The sequence below is a fragment of the Poromitra crassiceps genome, assembly GCF_964638095.1.
Source record: "Poromitra crassiceps genome assembly, chromosome: 26".
NCBI classification, from domain to species: Eukaryota; Metazoa; Chordata; class Actinopteri; order Beryciformes; family Melamphaidae; genus Poromitra; species Poromitra crassiceps.
Genome location: NC_139640.1, coordinates 12695968 through 12706606, shown reverse-complemented (window position 1 = coordinate 12706606; position 10639 = coordinate 12695968).

The following is a 10639-nucleotide window of genomic DNA, read 5'->3' as shown; positions in this document are numbered from 1 at the left end:
CCAAGTTAGTAGTTAGTTTATGGGATAAGAATTCTGCCAGATGACAGGCACTAGGCACCATTTTCTACTTCATTTGGAAGAGAAAATGATCCTGAAATGAAGATTTGATTGACAGCTGCATGTCGTGATATTATTGGTTGAAATGGGGTAGAAGTTTGATAGTACTAGGTGACGTCTTGAAAAATGAACTTTTGATGTGAAAATGTGTGAAAAACTAAAGAAATTAGATTTTTGTGATTTTTTTGGCATACATTATTAACACGTTCACTGCCATTGGCGAGTCAACTCGTCAAGCAGAAACCAACGGTTGACTGCCAATGGCGAGTCAACTCGTCAAAAAAAAAAAAAAAAAGAATTTGACGGTGGGACGTTGATCTAACCCTTTTACATCTCCTATAAAAATATGAGAGCCACCGAACGTGTACAACCCATTCCACCGACCCACTAAGTGGCGACAGTGCTCTCCAGACTATTCATAGCTTTCAAGGGGCGTTACGTGCTGCCGGGAACGCCCACCTGGCGGTCAAAAAAAAACCTGTTCATTCCGTATTTTAATCATTATTGTAATGTTACTTGAGCTTACCTTTTAGGAAATGTTGGCCGCAACGACGTGTGTACAAACGGCTGAACAAACACTGCGTGAGAACCTAGTCAACTTGGCTGGCAGCGAATGAACAAGTTTGTTTTTTGACCGCCAGGTGGGCGTTCCCGGCAGCACGTAACACCCCTTGAAAGCTATGAATTGAAAGCCGAGCCAAAACTGCAGGGAAAAGCTTGAGGAAGCCATTCTCATACTGTAGGCGAAAACGCTTTCGCGCTGGAGCACAACGGTGGCGCACAACGGTGGGGGGTTCCAAAAATAGACTGGGTGGAACACACTTTGAAACACGCAGCATAAAGCCCAGAATCGCAAAAGCTTCATCAAAGCTCTCAACCGAAACCCCAAGAAACGAGCGAGCCCATCCAGACTCGCCCGACTCGCTGGGGCGGCTTTAGCTCAGGAGGTAGAGCGGGTCGGCCAATGACGCAAGGGTTGGCGGTTCGATCCCCACTGTTGTTGTGTCCTTGGGCAAGACACTTAACCCTCCTAGCTCCTGATGGTGTGTAGGCACCCTGCCTGCCGTCGGTGTATGAATGGGTGAATGTAGACTATCTACTGATTGTAAAGCGCTTTGGATAAAAGCGCTATATAAATGCAGGCCATTTACCATTTACCATTTGCCCGACGAGGGGCAGCCAGGCAGCACAGACAACAGAAACTCGCTTGTCACACACCCGCCCGCTGCAGCCACGGAGGGAGGAGAACACACACGGAGGGAGGAGTTTGAAGGAGAGGGGGGCTTCCTGCTGTTATGGAGGAAATTACTGTTCAAAACTATTGTTTAGATGTCTGACGTCTTACTGATGCCAAAAATAAATGGTTAAAGTGACTGTTCTATCGAATTTCACAAAAAGGCATTTTTCTCACCTTTCATTTTCAGACGCTAATTAGCTAACTGCTAATGCCTACATAACTACTAACTCTACAAACTAACTCTTTTAGACAGAGAAAGCACACATTCTATTAGTTCTTTTGAGATATTTTGTGTTCACAAAATCCTAACAGAAAAGAATCCTCGGCTCTTGAAAGATGAGCCAGAATCCTCAAAAAAAAACCTTGGCAGAAGCTACCTACAGTATTGAAAAAACGGCTGGCAGTGAATGTGTTAAATAGGTGCACTGCATACCCAGGTATTTGAACTAAAAGAAAAGAAAAGTCATTTTTGGGTTCAGCTCGACTTTAATCATGTTTTGCACTCCTCTCCTCTTGGAGTAGGCTATGTGGTAACCTTTCATTGGCTGTGTGTTGATGATGTAATAACCATGCCCCACCAATGAGAGACCTGCTTTATTCTGTGGTGGGAGGACTTAAACCAGTCATTTGCACTACACCCTGTTTGACTCTGAAGAAGACACCTGTGTGTGTGGAAACGTCAGTCTTCTGTTTTTGCACCTATTCAAATTGCCTAACTTTGACCGTGTGCTCCAGATTCTTTTGTTTCACTAGTTTAACTCAGTCCCTTTGTCTGAGAGGCACCGGCCTGGCGTTGTCAGCTGAAGAACCTTTTTTCTCTCTTTGTATTGTAAAAGCTTACTATGTCCAGTATTTATTCAACATTTTGCAAAACATTTATTCAACATTGTCATGCATGATTGGTTCTGGTAAAAATCCAAATAAATATCCAAACGGACACGGCACAACATGAGAAGCTGTGGATTGTTTTTCTGCTTCGACTCGGTTAAAAATGCAGACTAAGGGGACATTCACACCCAAAGCGCTTTTGGAGCTGCCAGCGTCTTTCTGCAATTCATTCTCTATGTAAGGACACGCTAAACGTGCTCCTCTTTTAATGAACGCACCTGGCGTTTCAGCGCTGGTGGCGTCTGTTGTTTTTGGAGGAGCGCTGTGGGCGTTTTAAGGGAGAATTTTGGTTTATTTGAACCTGGAGCCCTCTCCTCTAGTGTTGTGACGTTCGCGAACGACCCGAATCTATTGAACGGCTCTTTACTATGAACGAAGGGAACCGAGTCCTACTTGAGAGCCGTTCGTTTTAATGCTGTGCCCAAATTTCACTGCCTGCCGCTCCCCACCACACACACAGGTTAGACCTCCCTCCCTTCCTCTGCTAGTCCGCTGAGCAGGGAGCATGGAGCAGGGAGGATAGGTCGGGTGCACTCCACACCTGGGTGGGCGGACTCAGCTTAATATCAAAACCCGAGTGCATCTTCCGACTTTCTGGGTAGCCAAGTGTTGCATGAATTGTATCAAGGACAGCCAACTTTCAGCTTAGTCAGTAAATTCACTGACTAAATAAGCAGATGATATGGTGTCACCTTGTGTAATGTTTACAATGCAGTTTATTGACATTAGGTCTGGAAATACTGTATGAGTAATTTTATGCTGCTGCAGTCCACTGATGCAAAATGAAATAGTGGTGGGTCTAATCAAATCTGATCCAAATCATACCATATCATTATATTAGTGATTTCTCAGAGAAACAGTAGTGCGCGCCCCATTTAAAAAAAATGAACGAGGAGCCGCTATTTTGAACGGCTCTCAGAAAGGAACGGAGCCATAAGATCCGGCTCCCTTCAAAGAGCCGTAATTCCCATCACTACGCTCTCCTCACATTAATTATTATCTGACGACTGACCCAGTGTTCTCCGGTGTGATTTTGAGCCTCCTAGGCATTGTTGTGAGTTAAATAGTGTCCAAGCCAGTCCTTGAATGCCGCTGCATCAGGGCCACATGGCAGCGTGCTGTTACTCCATGTAAATAGACAGTTGTCTTCCCGTTCTGGTTCGATGCATGTGTCCAAAATGACACACTTCAATCATCCACACACAGGTAAACGCTTTCCTATTAAAAGCGTGATTACCTGCTCTTCCACTCATGTTGTCTATATGTTGCGCTGTCCGTGTGGGTTATCCTATGTTGGCAAAACCACTAGGAAATTAAAACAATGCATCAGTGAGCATATGAGTTCCATACGACGTAACGATCGTGATTACCCTGTTGCTATACATTTGAATGATTTTAAACATGATATTTCGTCCTTACGGTTTTTTGGATTGGAGCAGGTTAAGTTACCACCTAGGGGTGGTGACCATGACCTTATCCTGAAGAGACGTGAAGCGTTCTGGATCTATTCTTTACAAACTCTGTCTCCCAAGGGTCTGAATGATGAACTGCCACTTAATGTGATGTTGTGAGTTTTGTCTATACATTGTATTCTAATTATTATTACTATGTATGTAATGCTACAGATTAATGTACTAATGTAGCTTCTCTTTCTATTGCCCAGGTACTGAACTCCATATGGATGCCATGTTGTCCTCATCACATCAACTGTGATGCTATAGTTGTCTACATTTGAATAGTCTATTTACCTGTCATACCATCCAATTAATAGAACCTTTTGTATTTACCAATTATTTTCTAGTTCTTAATTGATGGGATAGCCTATTTTTTTTTTTTACTTTTATGGCATTTCTTCTTTTGTGTGCCTATTTGATCTATTTGCATGTTCCTGCCCTGTGTCCTTGTTTGGTACTGCATATGGGCTGAGCCCTCTGATTAGCTGACTACACACTAGTCTCGGCTCCCAGACGTCAGAAACTGTCTCTCCGAGCCCGGCGAGAACGGCCGGCAGCAGACACGCCTACATTTATTATTAGAATTTGATTTGGTAGCAGCAATGCCATTTATCATAGTCCTAACACAGAGCATGAAGCTGATATGCTTCCACTTGGGCACCTGCCCTCCAAAATGTCTGTCCTCCACGCCACTGGCAGACAGCTCTACGTGCGTGACGCGGCCGCTCTCCATTTCTCCAAACTGGGACCGCGACGGCTGCATCCTACCTCATAGCACTGACTGTCGTGTCGGCAAGGACCTCCTACAACCCCACATGAAAAAACCACAACTATCCATTTAAATGCAGATAGAAGCTGCCTTCTAGACAGGATGGCAGTACTCTGGTGAAACAGAAAAGAAACATACAGTATATGTAGAGGCACTCACCACCACTAAGGACAGATGGTTCAGATGGCGGATCAGAAGATGACAGCTCTGATATATTCTACAAGGGAATAAGTCTGTTAATACAAATGACCAGCAACAGCCAACATTGTATTGACAGAGCACCCAAGTCCTCTAATTATTATGTAGCCTGCCCTATACAACATTTAGCTAGGCAGGTCACTTGGAAACGTTCCTATTTCCAAGGCAGATGTGGACACTGGTTTGTAAACGTTCCTGCTTTTGAGCTGTGACCAGCAGCTCTATAAGTCACTCTGTTGGTTGGTCCGTTGGTCCACAAAAAGTGCATTTTGGAAATTTGTATATCTGGTCACAGCTATTGCGAATTTGCACTTGTTTTAAGTAATAATCGGACATTTTTCATATATAAATTAATGTCCATATGATGATTGCTAATTGATATTGTACAAAAGATTTTACATTTGCTGTTCTATGTACAGTATGTGGTGGCTCTTTGCTGATGCAGAGCAACTGATATCTTTTACAGAATGTGATTTGTGTGCAATAAAAAAGTGGGTAGTTATATAGTCTATTATGCAAACCCAATGAGTCCTCTACAAGTTTTTAGCTCTTTTTGCAACTGCTGCGCCTGTTGCTTAATGCACTTTTTATACCCTTTTTTAAAGTTTTGTTGTGATGCTTTTAACACATTCACTGCCAGCCGTTTTTTTTTTACTGTAGGTAGCTTCTGCCAGAGGTTTTTTTTTAGGATTCTGGCTCATCTTTCAAGATCCGAGGATTCTTTTCTGCTAAGATTTTGTGAACACAAAATATCTCAAAAGAACTAATAGAATGTGTGCTTTCTCTGTCTAAAAGAGTTAGTTTGTAGAGTTAGTAGTTATGTAGGCATTAGCACTTGAATACAGCATGGTCTCAGCGTCTGAAAATTTAAGCTGAGATAAATAGCTTTTTGTGAAATTCGATAGAACAGTCACTTTAACCATTCATTTTTGGCATCAGTAAGACGTCAGACATCTAAACAATAGTTTTGAACAGTAATTTCCTCCATAACAGCAGGAAACCCCCCTCTCATTCAAACTCCTCCCTCCGTGTGTGTTCTTCTCGTTCTTCTTGGCTGCAGCGGGCGTGTCACAAGCGAGTTTCTGCTGGCTGCTGCTGCTCCTGTCTGCTGGCGGCCGCTGGGCAAGTCTGGATGGGCTCGCTCGTTTCTTGGGGTTTCGGTTGAGAGCTTTGATGAAGCTTTTGCGATTCTGGTCTTATTTATGCTGCGTGTTTCAAAGTGTGTTGCACCCATAATCTATTATGCAAATTTGCAATCCCCCACCGCCAGCAACCAGCGCGAAAACAAAAGCGTTTTCGCCAATCCATTTTACAGTATGAGAATGGTTTCATCGCGCGTTCCCCTGCAGTTTTGGCTGGCTTTTTCTAGTCTGGAGAGCACTGTCGCCACTTAGTGGGTCGGTGGAATGGGTTGTACACGTTCGGTGGCTCCCATATTTATATAGAAGATGTAAAAGGGTTAGATGCTGCATGAGTCCAGGCGCCCTGGTTCCTCCTCGTCACCACACTAGATGATAGTGGAGCATTAGCAGACTGTCCTGACACTGTGAAAGGAGATGTTTCATACAGTTCATCTCACCGCAAGGATCAGAAAAACACAGTGAGAAGAAGAGGAGGGATGGCACCCACTGAATCTGCTTAATGAGGAGATGCCTCCTGTTGTTTCCTGGGTGGTAAAAATAACTTAATCTTTTTGAATTTAAATCACAACTCCACTCATCAGAAGAGGATTTTGGAGGCCAGGAACCCTTGGATGTGACTGATGACCGAGTGCCTACAGTACAGGGTGTTCATGTTTCCATCACCATGCCATGGATACGTTGGATTTTAAGCATTGCATTGTGAAAGTCAACACCAATAACATATATTTCTTCAGACAAAAAAAAATGTTGTTGCCAATGTGATTTTGAAGCTTTCATGGATGAAGGTTGATCTGATGTCCTGTATGCCATCTATCTAGCTAACAGAGCAGAACTTGACGGTACACCACACGGTCCATGTTTGGCATAGATGATACAAGGACAGGAGGCTGCAGCAGGAACTTGACTGCAGAGTGAATGCATGTGAAGACAAGCTCGTTAGTTTCTTGTTATTTTTATTGGGATGAACTGTTTCTATGGTTTGTAGCACTTGAGGTCAGACGTTGGGAAAGAAATATAGCAAATAAATAAATAAATAATCAATTGTTTTACCCAGGTCTGCGATGAGTGCTACAGGCCTCTGTTTCTGAGATGTTTTCCTATGCAAAGTCCACCCAGTTTGCTTCTGAGTGATGCTGTGGTCCTTGTAACGGTTTGGTGTGCCTTGACTCTGCTGCCTCCTAGTGGTTAGAAGATAATAGTGCATTCACTGAGTCATGTCGGGCTCCTCCTGCCAACGGCACAGATTTTGTGAACCTGCATCCCAAAAAGTGGTTAATTTGAATACTTTGATACCACCTCATCGCTATTGAGCAGAATCTGTCCACTATTTCTGCTGTCCATTTTGCCAAGGAGAATATATTAAGACTGGAGTGACGGCCTGCAGCCTGAAACCCATTTCTAGTTGGAGGCCTATGCTTGAAACTCCAAATGAGGGCCGTGCGAGGAGGGTGTCCCAGTTAGATTAAAAAAAGAAAAAGTATCAGATGATGAAGTACCTGATCTTCACCCCGCTGTCGGCAGCTTGAAAGCCGACGAGGGAAATCTCAGTGTCTGGCTAGTGATCTGCTATTTTACGTCTTAAACTGCTGCTTCTAAACTCTTATTGTCTTCTGAGTCTAAATGTTTATGGTGAAGGGGGTGGGAGTGATGATTTATTTTTAACCAAACTGAATGATTTATTCTCTTTACTTGAAGATGAAGCTGTATAGAGAGATCTATTTTTCCATTAGACAAATGTCTGTAATTTTCTATGCTCTTAAAAATCTAAACGTTCCTCTTGACTGTTTTCTATTGAGAAATAAAATGAATGATGAGACACACTGTGATGGCGTACATGTTCTTTCTCTTGGAGGTTTCTCCGGGCTCAGAATGGGCCTTTGGGGGGTGACTGACCAGTAAGTATGATCTATCTGATTGATCTGTGTGAGGCCACCAAACAGGTTTCCTCAAGTCAGGGAGTGGATCATGGGTGTGTGTGGTGAACAGGTCATTCTTCAGAGGGCATAACGAGAAAAGCGCTGTTCCATCTGTGAGCTTCTGTCAGCTGTTTTGAGTCTGATGGTTTTGGCTCCAGTTTGATATACAGTCAAAAAATGAACACCACATTATATCAAAATGGTAACTGCACACCAGTCAAATGTTAAGCAAAAGGTTTTCTCCTGCTCCCTGCGTTGATGTCGCACCGTTTGGACACATCCTCCGCTCGCCTCTGCAGAAGAACCAAATTCTGGTTGATCCACTGAAGTGAATCCATGTGGGCGTTGAGAATTTTGCAGATCTGCTGAAGCGGGTCACTAGTGTCTGCTGGGCCACTGGACGTGTTCAGGTGCTCGATGATCTCCTTCAGGTCCTGTGACATCCTCTTTAGCTGTGCATCCACGTTCTGAGCTAGCTGGTATTTTCTCCAGCGTTCTTTGTCTGCGTTCTGCATGTAGATGGTTCCGCTCGACTCCTTCACAGACTCCTCCAGTGGAGACAGCAGGTCCTGCTGGGACAGGATGAAGTCCAGCTCCTGGTTGAGCCTCCTCTGCTCCAGCTTGACCTGCTCCATCTCTTCTCGCAGCGCAATGACCTCCCCGTTCTCCAGCAGGAGGCGCCCACCTGGCTGGCCTGCTGGAAGATGAGCCTCTCCTGCTCCTCCAGCTCCACACTCCACTTATTGATGAGGTCCTCTAGATGGGCGTAGGACATCGCTGGGGGGCGCTGGATATTATGGTTGTGCTGATCAATGCAGTTGCTGTGGTGGTCGGTGGACACGTATGAGGTCCAGCATCTGGCAGGTGCGATGGTGGCAGCAGAGGCAGGGGCAAGCAGGGAAGGATTTATGACATCAATGATGATATCGCAATGTAATATGACATCAACTTCATGTGTTGGTAAACTTTCAGCTGGACGGGGCTTCTCCCTCATAACCACATCCTTACAGCTCTTCAAGGTCGCCAATTATCATCATGATGATGTCACACCGATTACATCACTGTCATCTATGACATCACCGATGACATCACAAGGTCGCTGATGTCACACCGATAACATCACTGACATCACCGATGGCATCACAATTGGCTTCAATGATATCACTGATGACATCACAGATGACATCACAAGGTCGCCGATTATGTCACACCGATGAGGCACAGTCAACCTAGTGTATGTAACAACTACACACCAAACATCTGTTTATCTCACTCAGCTAGAGCCAGGGACTGTCCAGTCTCCTAGCCTGGTATCCAGCCCCATATGAATTGCAGTAGTCAGCACTCTCCTAATGAAGGACTCATTGGGGTCGAAGATTCAAACGGGTCCGACACTCCCACCCGTTCTCCCTGGTGCCACTTTGACCTACTTAAACCTCAGTCTATATAATTACATTCAAGACCAAACTTTGCCTCTTAGGAGATAGATCATGTCTCCCCAATATTTCCAAACCAGCATTTGCTTTATCAGGCTTTATCTCAGCTGCGAGGATCATCCTCCGTCATTGGAAAAGCCAAGTTAGAAGACATATTACAGCACTGCCCTGTCTTTAACATCACCAGCGTAGCGCCTCCTACAGGCAGATACACAGAGCGACACAGCGCCGCCTACAGATCCACATAAATGGACACTGGACAGACTGCAAAGAGATCCAGACGTCATATACTGAGTCTAGAGCACTTTTTCAAAAAGTTATTTTTACGCCTAGCGGCAGCCAGCACACGCTCTGAAACATAAAACGTACTTCCGATGTCAGTAAAATGTCAGCTCTCTGTGGTTTTCTGTCTCATAACCCTCAGCTCATGTCTCCGCAGAGGTCAGGGGGGAGAACAGCCCACCCCTTGGCTCCAGGTAGTGGCAGCGGAGCGGGAATCGAACCCACAACCTCTGGCCCCAGTGTCTCTGTGTGTATTATTCCTTCACACCACCAGCTGCCCTTCACACTCACAGCTCTTCTCCGTGCGCCCTTGTCTCTTCCCTCTGCCTGTCACCATTCAAAACTGACTGAGGATCGAACCCACGACCTCAAAAGTCACTGAGGCTCAAACCCACAAGCACCAAACTGCTAGACAGCAATCCAACTCTCTGAGCTAGTGGGTCATAGTGATTAAGACTAGAAGATTAAAGTATAGTCTTTATGCATCTTAAAATATGTTTTGAAGGGACCTTTTAAGTTGAATAGTATTTGAATTATATTAATATGACGTGAGTTTCTATTCGCCTTGCACAGAAAACCTTTTACTTTTATACTTGAGTACATTTCAGAGCCTGTATTTTTTTCCTTTTACTTGAGTAATTAAGTTAAATCAGTACTTCTGCTTTACCAGTCTTTTTTTACACAAATAACTACTTCTACTTAATCAGAGCAACAATGTGATTAAATTTGGAATGACAAGAAAAAATGACACGTCTGTGCAATAGGCTAAGTAGGCCTAAATAACTCAGATATAGCGTCTGCAATTGTAATGTTCCATATAATGAAGTATCTCATGCTTGTTGATTGAATGATTGTTTTGCACCTGCTGCTCAAGTTTGAGATAATTCTGGCTCGCCTGGAAAGAAGGTGGGAGCAGCCGAGTACAGTCAGCCAATCAGAGGCAGAGAGGGGCGGGTCATGCCTTCGCCTAGCCTTCGCCATCATGGGGGAAAAAATATCGCGAACGACACGGCTGTAGAGCAGAATGGCTCTGCTGTAAAATCCTCAGACGTTAAAACCATAGACTGTAAAACAGTCTATTACACCGGAAGTGGAAGAAGCACCCATCCATCAGGCATCATGGCAGCTAGAAATAACTTACATAAGTGTAAAGAATCATATTTGCTGGTCTGGAGTGGCTTTCTATCAGTATGCAAGCAAACTTACGTCAACTGTATCACATATGCATTTGATAGCAGCTATTCGGACACGTTAAAGTCA